Source organism: Pseudorca crassidens, chromosome 16, assembly GCF_039906515.1.
Source record: "Pseudorca crassidens isolate mPseCra1 chromosome 16, mPseCra1.hap1, whole genome shotgun sequence".
In the NCBI taxonomy this organism is placed as follows: domain Eukaryota; kingdom Metazoa; phylum Chordata; class Mammalia; order Artiodactyla; family Delphinidae; genus Pseudorca; species Pseudorca crassidens.
The window spans coordinates 35465941-35483996 of NC_090311.1; the positions used below are offsets into that span (position 1 = coordinate 35465941).

Consider the following 18056-nt stretch of genomic DNA (forward strand, 5'->3'; position numbering starts at 1 on the left):
CGGAGCACAGGCTCCGGACGCGCAGGCTCAGCGGCTATGGTTCACGGGTCCAGCCGCTCCGCGGCATGTGGGATCTTCCCGGACCGGGGCACGAACCCGCATCCCCTGCATCGGCAGGTGGACTCTCAACCACTGCGCCACCAGGGAAGCCCTAAGAACTGTGATTTTTAAATTCTTGACCAAGTGCTCTTTCTGCCAGCCAGCTAGCTCGTCTCCTTCTTTTAAATTTAACTGAGAAATGTCATATTGCATAATTTCAGTTTAGGGTTTGTATATTTTTTTACATATATATTCTCATCTTTGTCCCGAATGATAGGACTTATTATCTCAGTTTTATAGGTGAGAAATGGGAGCTCAAGATCACTTAAGGTAACCAATTTGGACTTTCCTAGTGGTCCAGTGGCTAAGAATCTGCACTCCCCATGCAGGAGGCCCAGGTTTGATCTGTCTTCAGGGAACTAGATCCCACATGCCGCAACTAAGAGTACGCGTGCCGCAACGAAGATCCTGCGTGTCACAGTGAAGGCCCAGCACAGCCAAATAAATAAATAAATATTTTTTAAAAAAGATAACCAATTTAAGTGGACAGAACTTGAACTCAGGTCTTCAGATTCCAAACTCGATCCACTTTCTACCATACTTCAGCTGCCTCCCTAATAATGAATGAAGACATCTCAGAATACAAAGCCAATTGGACCACAGAATCAAGGAAATTAGATCTCACCTTAAGTTGTGAAACCAAAGCTTCACTGTAAAAGCTCTATGAGTCAACTTATTTTTTAAACCAATATTTACTTATAAATATATTTTATATATTTTAAATATATATGTATGTATGTACGTTTATATACATATATATTTCTCAAATTCCTGTCCTAAATTTGGTGACAGGGATATGGATTCTCATTTTGTGGCATGAAAGACGAACTAGCATGGAGCGTATCCCATAGTGGGTGGAGTTTTCAAACACTGTTAACCATCGTCGTCATATTGCTGTGTTTCCCATACTGTGAGATGTCACCAGTGTATTCACTCCTCAGTTGACCAGAGCACCCTGGTCCTTGAGCATCTGGGCTAAGAGGGAGCTATCAGTATTTTCTCATTTCTCATAACAGCATTACAGAGTTGGGTTTAGTGAAGAGTGTGGGCTTAGGAACCAGCAGACCTGACTTAGACTCTGGCTCTGCCACTTGCTAGCTGGGTCGATATAGCCTAGTTACTTAATCTCTCCAAGCCTCAGGGTCCCCATCTATAAAATGAGGACAGCAACTAGAAGTACTAGCACTGTACTCAGCACATGGTTCTCCAATTTGGTCATCAGTATTTTTCATCTAATGCATATTATTAATTGGAGGACATAGCTAAGCATTCAAGCAATGGAGGACAGGGAATTGGATGGTGACAGCCACTGGTGTTCATTGCTTAATCACACTGCACACCGTCCAGAGCATTTTTATTTTGGAAATTGTTAGCGTATTTTATCCCTGTTATCAGTTAAGGGGTCAAGTTCCTCTTTCTGCTTTGGCTGCTAGAAAATCAGAACCAAATTAGTGACTTAACCCTAATGGCAGGGCAGGACTGGAAGGCCTGTGGATCTTTGACTCGACTTTTCTTTCTTCTTGATTATCATACTGTTCAGTTTGTATTTTTTTTTCTTATCATAGTTTTCATTTTCCATTGTATCAAATGGCTTCTTATAAACGACTTTAAGTCTTTTGTGGGACAAGGTCAGGCATGTAACTAGGTTACTGAAGAATTTTGACTTGTTGGAGTATAAACATGAAACATTTTGATTTCTTTCAATAGCTGTTCCCAAGTTCCAATTATACTCCATCGAATCATTCTTTAGGCTTTAACAGAAGTTAGGTATATTCCATAACCTTCCTGTCACTTTCTGCTGTTACAATTTAGCCTGATACAGTATAAAACTTCAATCTCTTACGTGGTTCAAAGCTCCATACCTTTCCTCCCCACTTGTCAGGGTGCTAAATATATGCAGAGGGAACTATACTCAGTATTTTGTAATACCCTATAAAGGAAAGAATCTGAAAAAAGTAGATGTATCTGTATGTGTAACTGAATCACTTTGCTGTACACCTGAAACTAACACAACATCGTAAATCAACTATACTTCAATAAATAAAAGAAAAGAAAGAAAAATAAATATATACACAGAGATTTATTGTGAGAATTGGCTCAGGTGATTATGGAGGCTGACAAGTCCCAAGATCTGCAGTGGCAAGCTGGAGACCCAGGGCAGCTGATGCTATAATTCCCGTCCAAGTCTGAGTCTGAAGGCAGGTGAAGACAGATGGATGTCCCAGCTCAAAAACAGTCAGGCGGAGATCAAATTCTCGCTCACTCAGTCTTTTATTCTATTCAGACCTTCAACGGGTTAGGTGAGGGCAATCTGCTTTACTCAGTCTATGGATTCAGATGTTAAATCTCATCTAGAAGCACCTTCACAGACACACCCAGAATAATGTTTAACCAAATATCTGAGCACCCTGTGGCCCATCAAGTTGACACATAAAATTAGCCATTGCAAGTGGAGAAGAGGAAGGAAGAAACGGAAAACTTGTCTTCACTTAACTAGTTAAGGTCCTCACCTGTTGCGTTGCTAATTATCCAGTTTATGCCACCCCGTTCCCCCTGCTGCTGTGTAACTCCCTGACTAAAACATTTGGCTCCAGCTCCATGTGCTCTGCTCCTGGGCTCTCCTTCCATCTCAGCTCCCACTGAAGGTGGCATAGGCAACACCCTCTTGGTGGGTACTTGCACTGGATAGAAAGCCCTCTTAGGTGGAATAACAGCAAGATGGCTCAGGCCCAGCTCCCTGCAGTGCACTGTGTCCAGCTGTCCCATGGGCAGCTCAAGCTCATTGCCAGGCCCAGTGGTGGGCATGCAGCTCCAAGTGGTGGATCATTTCTCTGCACCTTCCACATCTCTCCAATCCTCTTTGATGCAGAGACAGAGGAGCTGGTCTGCTGTGAATATCCAGCCGGGGGAAAGAGATGCCAATGTCCTTTCCATGCTTCCTCAATCTCTATACTCAATTCTCTTGGCACCTGCCCTCCTTACCATGTAACATCTTATTACAGGTATAAATTAATGAATAATATTTAATATTATTAATTTATTGGTGATTTCTGGATATTGGAAATGTCAGATAGGGAGATGTTCTGTGTTTTCCTTCTCATAAATTCTAGCTCTGTTCCTGTTTTATTGAACTATTTCTCTCTGTAATACATTGATCACCAGGCCTACCATATTTACTTTGGTCCAGGTACATGTACTTTACCTTAGTTCATTCAATTCAGTTCCATTTCAGTTAGAATCAACTCAATTCAAATTCTGAGAATTCTCAGAATTTCTGAAGCTGGCCTCCATTTCCTCTTCTGTAAAATTATGGGACTGCACAAAATAGATCAGTGGTGACATAATTGTGGCAAGTGTGCTGCCAATCCTCATTCTGGTGTCCATGCCGACATGACTAATCAATCATGACACTTTTTTCTTGCCAAGTCTTGATCCATCCTGAGACTATTTTTCAAAACAACCCTTCAGACTAGTAATGCTCAATTGAGTGTAGTTGGCCCAGGAGAAGCCACTCAAAGGACAAGTGAGATGAACCTTGGCCCAAGTCTTGGCTCTGTCAGTTCCCAGGTATGTGACCTTGAAGAAGTCACTTAACCTCGTTGAGTCTTAGTCTCTTTTTCTGTTAAAATGGGAACAATAACCTCTAAATCACTAAATTCTAGAAAAAATCACCTGAGATAACAGATATCAGGCTTTGCAAATGTATAGCGCTTAACAAAGCTAAATAGTTCTTACTACAATGGTCTCCATAATCCTCCCATCTGGGACATTCATTCCCATTGTGGCTTGGAGCCAATTGTCTCCCTGTAGCTGAACTCCTGATGTCAAGTCTAGCCCTGGGACAGGTATTTAAAAATACAGACTGTAAGGTCAGAAGACCTGGGTTTGAGTCCCAGATCTCTTCCTTCTTAGCTGTGTGAACAAACTGCTTTAACTCATCAGGCTCAGTTTCTTCATTGTAAAATAGGGAATATTAATCTTATCTGTATAAAAGGATTATTGTGAGATTTAAATGAGCTAATTAAACATTTATCCCATGATGTGGCATATGGTGAATGCTCAGTAAATGGTAATAAATAGGCTGGGTTGAGGGGAAGTTCCCATTACAGTTTAGAATTTGTCCTATAGGTGGGAAGTTTCACACCCTACATAGCCCTTCCACAAGACTTAAGAAAACCTTTCTAATCAACTTCATGAGCCATGAATTTAAGGGAAAGGCTTCCCTGCCTTTTTGATTTGGACTCCTCTTTAAAAAAATAAATCACAAAAGGGAAATACAGAAAAATGAAGCTGTACCCTTGACATACTGCACTATAGCCTATCTCCCCTACCCTTCACTGCAGCTGTGTTCTGCAGCTGAAGTTAGTGCCGTCCATTTTGGTCTTTCTGCAGGTTCTGGAAGGATTCAGTAAAAGTGAAATCCCTAAAATACCATAGACGAATGCTTGATTAAGCAAAGTCCTTTAACAAAAAAGTTATTTCCCCATAGGTTGGTTGAACGTTTTTCCATCAGCCTTTTGCTCAAGGAGGACCTTGGAAAAATACTTCTCAGGTGGGTTAAAGCTCAGGCAAACAAAATTACCCTTTATCCTTCACTCTAAAGAACAAGCAATTGCAGTGTTCTAGAATGTTCCTGGCATTAGCTACAGCAAGAAATGAGAGGAATTCTTGACATTTCAGAACTCTGATGTGGCAATTTCTTTGAACATTCTTTTAAAAGGAGGGTGAATTAAAAAAAAAAAAGATCTTTCAATAGTTTCATTGTTGTACCTGAGCATTCCTTGTCCAGTGGATTTACTCTAATTATCTAAATGATTCTAAGGAAGAGAGTTTCCCCTCCAGTAAGGGCACAGCAAAGTGATCCTTACGGAGACATGAATGCAAATTGCTTTGGGATGGAAAATTGACTGAATTTTAACAAGGGGCTGCTGCCAACAGAGAGCCTCTGATGCCTTTTATAAACCAGGATTTGGCTACATCTCTCTGTCTCCTCTTGATCTCAGGAGCCTGGATGTGAGGTGGGCCAGTGTTTGCGATAGTCCTGAGTTTCCTGAGCACTGTGCAGGGTACAATCACTGCCTGGCTACCATGATCTCAACCCTGACTGAAACCTGTTACCGTATTTGGTCATCCTGAATGCTCACGCCATCAACAGAAAATGCATCATAGCAGCAGGGGCAGCAGCACATCCAGAGCAAAAGGCAAAAGTAAGAAGAGGAGGGAGACAGAGAGAGGAAGAGAGAAGGGCAGACAGCCTATGACTGACAGAAATGCACTGAGCTCCATGAAGAGACACGCAGAGAAAAGAACTACCTACTGGCAGACACACAGGGAATGAAAAGCAGAGGCAGAGAGTTAGGCCAGAGAGAGGGGGGAAAAGAGAAAAGAGAACGCAAGGAATGGAAAGGGAGAGATAGAAATAGGACCCAAATTAATATCTGCCTATCTACCTGTAGGTATATACATGTATAGACATACACATATACAAATAAAAATACATATGTGTGCGCGTGTGTTCAATCCATCTACACACCAAAAAACCTTGTTTGTCCATCACCTAGCAGGATTTCCATTCTACATTCCCACAGAGTTTGGAAGTATTTATTGATTTTTGTGGTTTTTTTGCCACGTGGCATGTGGGATCTTAGTTCCCCAGCCAGGGGCCGAACACTTGCCCCCTGTCGTGGAAGCGCAGAGTCTTAACCACTGGACCTCTAGGGAAGTCCTGGAAGTATTTATTGGATTTGGATGTAGAACATAAGGTACCTGTGAGCTCAACTACATTAATTTTCCCTCAAGTGTTCCTAATTTATTCATTGCCTAATTTACACTTACCAGACAAAATACTATAGATTTGCACTTACTAGTTTTAAGTTTCCTTTAATATCAACTCAAATTGTGTTCCCCTCAAAAGACATCATTTAGAACCTAGGTGCCTAGTCCACAAACAACCTTCACCCTCATCAGCCTCTTGACCCCTTTCCTCCACTGGCCCAAGCCCTGCTGGAGAAGATGAGGTTTAAGAACTGAACACTTTAGTTCCTTACTTTTCCTTACTTGCTTCTCATCTGTGAGAAGCCCTAAGCTACATCCTCACTCTCTTGCCTAAAACATGGTATATATGAGTTGAAGTAACTGGGTTTCTTTCTGTACGTATTTCCATTTCTGGCAGGAAGGGGTTCAATTTTCTGGCATAAATTCCTTTCCTGGATTCATGCCCACAGTCCTGGAAGAGTTTAGCTATCAATCCTTTAAAGTTTGATTGATTTGTCATTTTCTGATGCTGGAATGAGTTTGTTAGGGGAAATTTATGAACGCATTACCCTAACTGGCAAGGGCCTTGAGTGCTTGAGGATTTCCTGAAGAGACACTCCAAGAACCTTCTGTGGCTTTTTGTTTTTCCTTAGGATGTGGTGTGATCTTCACGGTCTATTTGTTATAATGCTTCCCTGACGTAAAACACTGGTAACGCGTAAATAAGCTCTCCCTGAAATACTTTGAATCTTTCCAATCTGGAAGTCTGAGCTTAAGCTCCCTGCTTTAAATACACTGCATACAAATTATCCACTGGAAGAGACAGCAAGTTACTATCGAGCCCAAAGAGTACTTTTTACTCAAGTGTACCCGTTCTTAGCATGCCTGAGTACACAGATTTGGTCTTTAGAAATTTTGATGCTATGTTGTTGACTGCATAAAAATAACTATTGGTAGAAATAATTGTTGGATGGTGTTTTGCAACCTTCTTTGTCTCATTTAGTGCTTTTTTGCTTTGAATTTATTTTGTCTGATACTAACATTGCCCCTTCTGCCTATTTTGGTAGCATTTACATGGTATCTCTTTGTCCATCCCTTTATTTTCATTCTCTCAATGTCATCCTGATATAAGTGTGTCTCTTACAAAACAGCAGATAGTTTGGTTCATATTGTTATACCCCATATAAGAGCATCTGTCTTTCAAAAGAGGCATTTAACTCATTCATATTTATTGATTTGGACATATTCCTGCCACTGTATTTCACGTTTACACCTATTCATTTACTGACGTGCTTAGCAAATATTTTCTCTGCTTTCTTGTTGTTTCTCAGATATGGAGTCTTTGTAAATTTGTACATTGCATTTGAGCTGTGGCTGTAACCACAGTGATGTTGATGAATAATGAAAGTGCCGCTTTTGCTAGCGTGCCTTGAAGAAAGAATGCTTGTCCTGAAGTTAATGGAGTCCGAACTTGGTGGACCTTCTTGAGAGTGGTTGCCATCGGGGTCGTGCGTAGTTGTGACGGGATTTAACTGCAATAAAAGTGCTTTGGACCTGGAGTCAGCCTAGGGTTTGAATTTGCCCCTCATCGTCAACACACACACACACACACACACACACACACACGCACACACACATTTGTTATGTGACTGTGGATATTTAATTAACCTCTGCACCCACTAATTTCCTCATCTGTAAAAATCCTGAGATGATTGAGGGGATTAACTCAGGGAACAGTGGTAACATGGGAAAGCACTAGGCTTATTGCAGAGTCTTAACAATGTCTATATAAAAATAAAAACTCCATCTCTCTTGGTTTGTGGTGCATTTCCTTTTCGAAGCTGGGGTCTGGTTGGTATGCAGGAAAAGGAGAAGGCATGTGAGCTATGTTATCTGCTTGTCATCACAAGGGGAGCCAAGTGGCAGGCCATGGATTGAAGCACATCCGGAGCACTGGGGTGGGCCTGGGAATTCCACAGTGAAGACTGTGAGATAAGGAAGTGCCAAGGGGGGAAGCTGCTGAATGGCTTGGGCTTCTGCTGACCAGGGCCAGGGTCTTATGGGATGAGAGATGAGGAGGGAATGTGGCTTCCAGAGCCACCAAATAAGGAAGAATGTCATCTCTCTCCATCTCACCCAAGTGTAAATGTCAGCCACCAGAGCAACTCACCCCACACCATCTCAGGAACCCCAAACGTGGTTTTGAAAGGATCTAGGACAAGCTCTGAGCTAAGTGGTACATTAGGAAACGTTTCTTTTAGTTTTCAATATGCTTTCTCACCTCTCAAATTTTTTTTCTTTTTCTTCTTTTGCAAAACATAATTTACCAAGAGGACAGCTGTCCTTTGAAGGCAGGAGTTGCTTTAAACATCACAAAGCTCCTGCGATCCCAGCCCCCTCGCCTGCCCCACCTAGTGTGCTCTGCCCAGGTTGGCGGTTCTGATCTGTCACTCACCCAAACTGCTTCCCCAGGGAGCCACTGGGCTGAGCCTCCAGAGGTCATTTCCTTGCCAAACATTCCTTTTCAGTGAGAGGACGTTTTCATCCCCTGGTAAACAATCCCAGTCCACACAAAGCAGAGAGGGGTGCCTGTCCCTCTTCACGCTCTCCACTCAGTCCTGAGCCCATTCCAACCCCAGAGGCGTCAGTCTGCTCTATAAATTCCTTTGTGAAACCTGAGCGCCTGGGCTCCGAAGGGGAGCAAAGATCTTGGAGGGGTTACAGTTTCCCTCCTCTCTAAAGATCTGCTTGTGTTGGCAGCAGAAGGGGATGTTCTTCCAAACAGGCTCTTCCCTTTCTTATGTGAATTCAGTTCACAAAGCACTGCCAGTCTCCTTCTAAGTGGGAGAGGTAAGATCATCTCCTTTGCAGGTCTACACAGGAAAGAGATGACAGGCCTGGGGGGATTTTCTGAGTTAAGAGGGTCTGAACCTCTTTCTCCAACTGTCACTATTAGGAGGGACATGGCTCCACTTATGGGAGGTGTAGGGGTGGAGGCTGGGTTCAGCCTGAGCTTCACGTGATTTTTTTTTAAGAAAGAGAAAAAAAGGAAAGAAGGAAGGGAGGGAGGGAGGGAGGAAGGGAGGAAAGGAGGGAAGGAGGGAGGGAGGGAGGAAGGAAAGAAAGAAAGGAGACAGTAAGAGGATAGAAGAAAGAAGAGAAGGAGAAAGAAAAATAAAGAGGAGGATGGATACATTTTTAGTGGCAGGACTTTCACTGAGCCCCCTAGTCCCTCACCACCAACTCCTCCATTAACTTCCAGTTCATTTTTTGAATTCATATTGTATCATTTCTTAATACATACGTTTCCTTAACCCCAGAATTTAAAAACAAAGTAGTAAGCCATCAACTGGTAGAATCTTAGAAAACTCATCATTGAAAAACAATGTATTGTTTTGGTGGCATTACAGGAGATAAAACGCAGAAAAGAAGTCAGCTGTGGCTCTCCTGTAAGACTTTCCATTTCCCCATTTGCCCGGGGTCTCCTGGAGCTTGTGGTCCAGGAGGTTTTCCCCTGAGTCCACGGGGTGGCTGAACCCGTGTGTGCCGACGGGTGCTACATTTTAATACTCTCATCAGAAACATCTCCGTGTCATTTCCAGTTGGATCGTGGCGAATGGTGAGAAAGCAGGTCATGGGAATGCCATTCTGGCTGAGTGACTCTTCTTTCCCCCAACCTTCTACCCAGCTGGCAGCGCTGGAGCCTCCTGAGGGAGCTCAGAACCAGGCTGACAGGCAGGGCGCTACTGGGCAGACACGCCTGCTCTCTGGCCTCCATCCAGCCCCCTGAGTCCAGGCTGGGGCCACCTTTTTTGTTTGTTTTTCATTAAACAATGTTTATTGAGTGCCTACTATGTGCCAGGGGCTGCTCTAAAGACTTGCAGAACACCAGTGAGAGAAACAGACAAACATACATTCCTTGCTTCATGGAGCTATGTCCTAAGGTTCCTATTTTACTAAGAGGTTTTATTTATTTATTTTAAAATTTTGAAAGGGACAGAAACATTGAAATAGTACAGTAAGCACCTGTATACTCTTCACCTAGATTCAACTGTTAATATTTTAAAGCTGTGCTCTTTTTCTTTCCACCTCTCTCTCTCAACACACAAACAGACACACACACACACACACACACACACACACACTTTTTTTGCTGAACCATTTGAAAGCAGGTATCATGACACCTCGCCCCTAAATAATTCAGAATGTATTTCCTAAGAATAAGGACATTCTCCTATACTACCTCAAGATCATTATTACACACAAGAAAACTATCATCAAGTCAAATACAGTGCCTAAAATACAGCCCAAATTCAGATTTCTTTAATTGGCCCCAAAATGTATTTTATGGCTTTTGTTCTTTAAATTACAGGATCCAACTAAAGTTCACACATCTTGTCTGATTGTTCTGTCCCTTTTGTTTCTTTTACTCTAGAACAACTCCCCACTTCTTTTTTGTTTGGTTTTTCAAGTCATTGACCTTTTGAGGAGCCTAAGCTAGTTGTCTTGTTGACTGTCCAACATTCTAGATTTGTCGGAATGTTGCCTCATGATTGGATTCAGGTTAAACATTTTTGGTAAGAATATTACATAAGTGATGCTACTTCTTTTTTTTTTTTTTTTTTTTTTTGTGATACGTGGGCCTCTCACTGTTGTGGCCTCTCCCATTGTGGAGCACAGGCTCCGGACGCGCAGGCTCAGCGGCCATGGCTCACGGGCCCAGCCGCTCCGCGGCACGTGGGATCTTCCCGGACCGGGGCATGAACCTGTGTCCCTTGCATCGGCAGGCGGACTCTCAACTGCTGCGCCACCAGGGAAGCCCCCATCATTCTTTTTGACATGACATATCCCAAATTTGGAGAGCAGGAGCCCTTACAGCCGTTACAGCTGCATCTTTGGGCAAGTTCCCCATACTCCATGAGTACCTCCTTGCTTTCCAGCACAGTGTAGTCTGAGCTCATCTTGTACCTTCTCCATTCCAGACCTGGAATCAGCTATTTCTCCAAGGAATGGGAGCCTATATATATTAAAGTGACCAAGGTATAAACCTCTGTATAGGAGGAGACAAAACATGAAATGATACAGTGTGGGCATTTAAATACTTGGAAGGGAATAGACCACTGAATATCAGCTAGCGTGAAGAAAAATAACCAAGATACTTGTAAGCTGGGGATGGAGTACTGGCCTGGAAGTAGGGAGACCTCGACTTGGATCCTGACTCTGTGTGTGATTTGGGATGAAGTACTTAATCTCTTCTGGTGTCACTTGCTCCACTGTGTTTAATTTGGGGACTGGGCTAGACAGTACTGAAACCCTTTCTATGCTCCAAAATTTGATGTCCTGAAGAGTTTAACAATACATAGTTATAAGAAGGGTTTTGGGCCCATAGAGGGGCTTGTTCCTGTAAGATTTCAAGGGCAGAAACTTCACCTTTTAGCTTTTTCTCCTCTTGATCTAACAAAACTCATTGTAAATGTGCTCAATCAATGTTTTTGGTGGTGATGATCTTTCCTGAAGCTAGAATGAAACAAACAGACTGAACTGCCAAGATTTAGGTAAACCATAAAAAAAAAAAAAAAAAAAAACTATGTTAAAGTGAGAGTTTAAGCATTGGGATGTTTACAAAGGGAGGTTTTAATCTTTAAAGTAAGAGGGTCCTACCTGCCTAAACCTGGCCCTTCCTGATGGTTACCAAATGGACTCAATGAGTGCTCAGTGCTTTTCCTGGCCCTCGAGTTCTCTTCTTCCCAAACTTAAGATGTTTTGCAGCATTTTCTCTTTTATTAGGAAACTCCAAACTACACCAAGAAAAATTTTTTTCTAACACTCCTTAAAGTCAGAAACTGTATTTAAAAAATAATTCTCCTCTGCTTTAATAAATGGACTAGAAAGCTTAAATGGACTTTCTTTCCGTTTGCGGTGACAGAAGCACTTATCTCTCACCCCAAGTGGATGTCCTATGTAATTGAATGTGAAGTAATTCCAAAGTTGCATCAAAATCTTTTCAGAGTGTTACTATGACAATCAGACTTCTTTTTTAAAAACCACTTCAATGCAAACTCTCCATCATCCCACTGTCCATTCAGTACAATTTCATCGCATGAAGTAAGCTTAGCTTTTCAGAAAGCTTAGGGGCAGGAGGGGGAGTCATTATGCACTCACATTAGCTGCTTCTTCCACACACCCATTCTTCTCCGAGTGGTAACAGGCAGTCCACTCATCTTTATCACCACCTCAGAATGTTGGTTGTTAAAGGCTCTGCCTTCCTAAGACTGGGAATTAGGACAGAAGCCTAAAAGAGAACACACTGAGGAAATAAAGTCACTGACAGCTCTTCCTGCTTATTGATACCTTTCCTGCATGGACTCTGGCAAAAGCAAGAACCTGGGCAGAGATTCTCAGAGGGGAAGGAGGAGGGAAGGAGCCTTATCAATATCTCGAAGGCCTGGGAAACTTTGGAAAAGCATATTACCATTTCTTTCATTGGTTTGGGCCCCAGGCTGATCTTGACATTTCTATTCATGTTAACAGAGGGTGTGAGATCTTTATGTTTATCAAGTGGGGCACGTCTTAAAAATGGTTGAAATACACTGGGCAAGTGAAGGCTTTACCGGCCATTTCCTGTTTTAGAGGTTTTGGAGAATCAACTTTGTGGTCTGCAAGTGACCTTCACACGTGAGTGTTGTTTATTTCTATCTTTTGATTCAGTGGTTTTGAGACCTCAGTAAAACTTTAGGGGCCCAGAAATCATTTTGTTCAAAGTTCTCCTTTGGTAACTTGAGGAGTTGAAGGGACTTGCTCAACTAGTCCCAGGGCAGAGGCAGGATTAAAAGCCAGGTTCCCTAATTCCTCATCCTACACCCTTCATCCTTTACAACTTCATATATATACAACTGCTGCCTTCCCTGACCCTCCTTGGCTTTGTGCCAGAGGCAGCATATTCTATTGCCTGCAGTTTTCCTTAAATAGCTCAGTAAAACTGAAAACTCCACAAGGGCAGGAGAGTTTGTCTCTTGTGGGCATTGGTATATCTCAGCTCTAAAAAAATGTCTGACACATAGTAGGGCCAAATAAATACTGATAAGTAAATTTTATGTGTGTGTGTGTGTTTGTGTCCCATAGTCGTAGTAAAGGCAAAGCCTTTCACAGTCAGAATCCTGAGGCTGGGATAAGGATGGCTTGACTGCCTTCTGCATCTTCAAGGGTACACGCATGCATATTTACGTACACATTCATTTAAATCTATGCCCTGGAGCGGTGCTCTCAATGCTGGGTGGAAATTAGAATCAACTGGACAGTTGTTTTTTTTTTCCAAGATAATACCTGGATATTAAAGCAAAGATTCAGAGTTCATTCACCTGGGTTGAGGTCAGGGCATCAGCACCTTTTAAAAGCTTCACAGACGATTCTAAGATACACCCAGCCTTGGAATCACACCCTAGGAAAGGGCACTTCTGAGGTGCCCTAACTGGGAGCTTACGCTTGCTGTGGTTAGTTGGCGTTTGAAAGATGCTAATAAGTTGCTCACACTCCAGAGTAGGTCACCCACTTTAATTATCTTTACCTCTAATTAGTATTAGCAGATTATTTGTTATTTAAGAAAGGAGGATTCAAGATATGTGGTTTGGCTAGAAAAGAATGTAAGACTCCTGCCAGGTGTCAACTAAATATTTAGCCTCACTGTGTGTCAGGCACTTTGCTGTGCCCTTTAGAGTCCTAGGCCTATATTCAGTAATAGGAATTGGTCAGATCTTGTGTTGGGTCATCCACAAAAGGTTCTGTCATCTGATTAGACTAGAAAGTTAGCTGAAATCTACTGCTAGAATGCTTTCATTTGCCTCAAGTAAACTTTTTGTGCCGGGCACTGTCTTAGGATCTAAATGGCCAGGGACTGCTTCATTGAGTTTACAGAATAGTCATGTGGCTGTGTGTACCTGTTGGCTGACATGAATCCATATGTGTGGCAGAATTTGGCTGGAGACACAATTTACATAATTTACAACAAGGCACCTGCTGCTGTAAGGTGTGGAAGACAGACCTACAGCCTTCACCTACATCTACCAAAGGAGGCCGCCGATATCTGCAAAAAGGCAGCTTGTCCCGGGTTGCTCACAGCAATGTGCATGCACTTTCTATACAGAGCCCTGGATACAGGAGGACTTTGGTCTTGACTCTGTCCCTTTTTTTTTTTTTTTTTGCGGTACGCTCACTGTTGTGGCCTCTCCCGTTGTGGAGCACAGGCTCCGGACGCGCAGGCTCAGCGGCCATGGCTCACGGGCCTAGCCGCTCCGCGGCATGTGGGATCTTCCCGGACCGGGGCACGAACCCGTGTCCCCTGCATCGGCAGGTGGACTCTCAACCACTGCGCCACCAGGGAAGCCCTTGACTCTGTCCTTTGAGAGGAGATAAAGGCAGATGCCACAACCCTGCTCAAAATGTCTCAGTACGTGCAGCTTTTCAAATGCAGGTGATTCCATCCCTGGTTGGCAGGGGAGGGGAAACAACCTTGAACCTCATTTGCTTCAGCCTTATGACCTCCCTTTGGTATTTCTGAGTGTGTAACTGAGCCTTGGCTTCCTTGTAGGGATACTTGGGTTCCTAGTTGCACAAAGTCAGCTATTTCACTGAGCCAACAGTGGTGAGTAGCAGCTGGGACTGGGAAGGCAATTAGGAGGGACGGCAAAATGAGCAATTACAGGTGCAACAGCAGAACAATGTGGCTTCCAAGTCAGAATCTGGCTACAGTCCCCCAAGTCCTTCCTTTTAGTATCAAGGTGGGTGCTCTAAGGGCAAGGAGTATTAATAACAATAACATTTTTGTGCTATAAAATACTTTGGATTGTAGCAAATAAAAGGACCATTTTGAAACACAGCCTGAATGTCCATAAATAGGAACATGGTTAAATAAGCAAGGGTATGTCCACACAGAGAAATCCGTATAGTTGTTGAAGATAATGAAACAGACTTAACTGTGCTGTTAGAAGATGATCTCTAAGACAAGGATCAAGTGAAACAAATCAAGTACCGAATCAACACTCAGCAAGATTGCAATTAAGCAACCTTCTCTCTGTGTTGTTTTAATTTTCAACAACATATTTATATATTACTTACACAGTCAAGAAAATATAGTAAAAAGTCTGAGTAGAAGTATAATATCCTAAAATTTGGAAAGACAAAATTGTCTTTGGAGCTGAGCTGTGGCCCACGAACCCTGGTGGTGTCTGGGCATGTCTCTCAAACCCTGGGGGACAGCAATAGGTGCTTTAGGCCCTGCTTCTCTGCCTCTAACTTTCCTCACCTGTAAACAGGGTTATAAGTCTGGTCTTGTTGAAATGCATAAATCCTGAGGGGAGGGAAAAGGTTCGTCAGGTAACTCTGGCCAAGCTCAGGACTATTCCCCTGCTCATTCCAGCCATAGATAGTTGACACTGGGTTGCTAAATCATTCTAGAACCAACTTGCAGGTCTGTTGTCTTAATTCATCTTGGTAAGGAAAGGTTATACCTAGTTTGAGGTTATGATCAAGCCAAATATACAAATTTCAGAACTTATCCCACTAGGGGAACTTTTATGGGAGGGAAGCTCCTGAAAAACAAGTAACAGAGAACTCTCCTCCAGTTGCAAAGTTTGGTTCTCAATTTTGATGAATAAGAATGATTTGAAAATACAATTTTGTCTGATGTGTTGTTAGGGAGCTAAATGTATCTAGAATTTCTTTCTGAAGAGCAAAATCCTCTCATGTTTTATAATGACAAATTATGATTTTCCTCGTCTGAAGATACCCGAGGATCTGGCCAGCTGGCTCCTTCTCTAAGTTCTGCCCATTCCATCAACCCTTCCTCAAGCGTCATCCTCTGCAAAGTTTTAATACTTCTTGGACTCTCCTGCATACAACCAGTCAGGTTTGAGGGGATGATTAATTGACCAGAGGAAGGAATGGGCTTGGTGAGCCATCCCACCCACTTTCACTTCCAGTTTTTGAAGTGATCTGAACACAGAAGAGCCCTTTAATCAGTTTTGGTTGGGCCCTGAGTGGGTCTAGGTATGAAGCACCATGGGAAATCTGCTCTGGCCTCAGTGATTCTCTGCTTCTGATGGATGGAATCCAAACTCTTCAACCTAGCATCCACCAACTAGCTGTGTGTCTGCAGCCAGTGACAACACGTTTCTGTGCCTCGGCATCCTCTCTGCAGAATGAAAGCACTGGTCTTGTTTGAACTCTGAGGGCACTAACAGCTCTGGGATTCTATATCCAAGATGCTTAAACAACACACAACCCTTCCCTCAAAGATATCTCCTAAGGCTCCCCTCAGTTTGGGTCAGGCCTGGAACAAAAAGGCATAACACAAATGGTAGGAAAACCTTAAATGGCCACTTATTTAATGAGACCAATGAAAATGGTTATAGCTGTCTCCACCTCAAAGAAAATGCCAGGAAATTTCCTTTAAGTAAAACCTTTTAGGATAGAACTTTAGGAGACCAGAATAGATAACAGGAGTTATTGCGAGGGTCCCTCTTTGCCAGCACTTTGGTTTTGGGGTGTGTGTGTCAATGTCTCATTCTGAAAGTTCCAGAAAAAACATCATTTGAAGGGGGAAGAGATTGGCAGCCATGTTTGTTGTGTGGGCACGTTTAAGGGAGTGATAAACATAGGTCAACATAACATCTTAATGAACACACTTGTTCCATTCAGACTCTCACTCCCCCACTCCTTTCTTTTACTAAGAAAAATTAGGTTTTAAATGGCTTTGGAGATAGTAATCTCAGTTTCTCCTTGAACTGTAAAGAGACCTAAGTATTTTCACATAATTAAACACCTCAGAGATGAGAAGCCAGAAACAGAGGTCTTTTCACCCCATCCCAAAGTAAAGCTCTTTGCTCCTCTGGCAACCTGTCTCAAGCATTCATGCATCAGAATTACCTGAGTGCTTTGAAAAATACAGATTCCTAGGACTCACCACAAATCAACTCAGAATGCCTGAGGTGGGGCCCAGGGATATGCATTTATTATTATTATTTTTTACTTACTAATTAACTTTTTTTTCCAGAAATTTTAAATTTCCTTTTTTTTTCCCCACAACTCACCCACACACACTGTATTTTATTTTTACAAGACAAACAAACTGACACCAAGCATTGTAAATGGATGACCGCAACAAAAGCAACAATGATTGCAATTACCAAACACGAAACACACTCATACTATGTCATAATATTGACATTCAATCCAGGAATCCTCCACTGTAACAGCTCCTTTACTTTGCAGTGAAAATTGATTTGTATATTTTTTGCCTCTGAGTCCTTGTGGGATTTTTTTTTATTAAAACGGAGAGTCACAAAAATTATAATCATCCTCATCAGTTCACTCGGTCCCATATAATTAATTTTTTTATCTTGATCTTTTGTTAGCACTTTTATGAATTCATCAGTTTTCCATTGACCAGCTCCCACAGGTTAGTCTTTTATCCACAGCACCTGAGCACTTTGGCTCTATGACCTAATCAAGGTTATATTGTTACTAATAACCGGTCTCATATAACCTATCTTGGGACATTTTGGAAACTTTTTGAATAAAAATTGCTCCAGTAAGCATGCTGTTTAAGAAGACAGTAAGCATGTCATGTGCTAATTATGGCCTGTGACACCATAAAATAAAAGTGCATTACTGAATGCTTTCAATTTCTTATAATGATGGGAAGGTGGCATGTCATGGGGCCTTTTTAGCCCCAGACATCACTCCAGAGAATTCCAAACAGATATAGACAAGGGCAATTAGGACCCGGATCCTTTCCTCTCAGGCTGTTTACCCATGGGAATAGGATGTCCTGAAGCAACACTTCCCTCAAGTGACGTGTCGATAAGTCTGGTTATCAGAAAGATATTATTGGTGGTGTGATACGCAGGGCATTTACATTTTCTTGATAGGGTTAGTCATATGAAAGCTGACAAAGAAGGAAAAGGAGCAGTGGTGTGGTGCAAAGTCAACAGACAGCTGTCCCCTGGCTTCCCGATAAATAGGATGACTTGCATTGCTGAGCGGTGTGGTCACTGCCAAAGGAATGGCCCTCTCACATTTCTTCCTGATTCACATATTCAGTGGGGTTACTTGTCATCCCCTCCCTCTCCTGCTTCCCAGACACTGAGTCTGGAATGAAACTTCACCTGCCTCTGAGCTGGCCCCGGGTGGGGGCAGGGGTGTTACTT

The 18056-nt window shown here is 42.6% G+C and overlaps 1 long non-coding RNA gene across 1 annotated transcript in view; it reads right to left on the bottom strand.

The window, feature by feature from the left end:
* The window catches only part of LOC137208441 (uncharacterized), a 158635-nt gene extending 150183 nt beyond the window's left edge, over nt 1-8452 (bottom strand). The window contains exon 1 of the long non-coding RNA XR_010935639.1: nt 8309-8452. This is a non-coding gene — a long non-coding RNA (uncharacterized lncRNA). The remainder of the gene's footprint in view (nt 1-8308) is intronic.
* Nucleotides 8453-18056: the final 9604 nt, after the last annotated feature.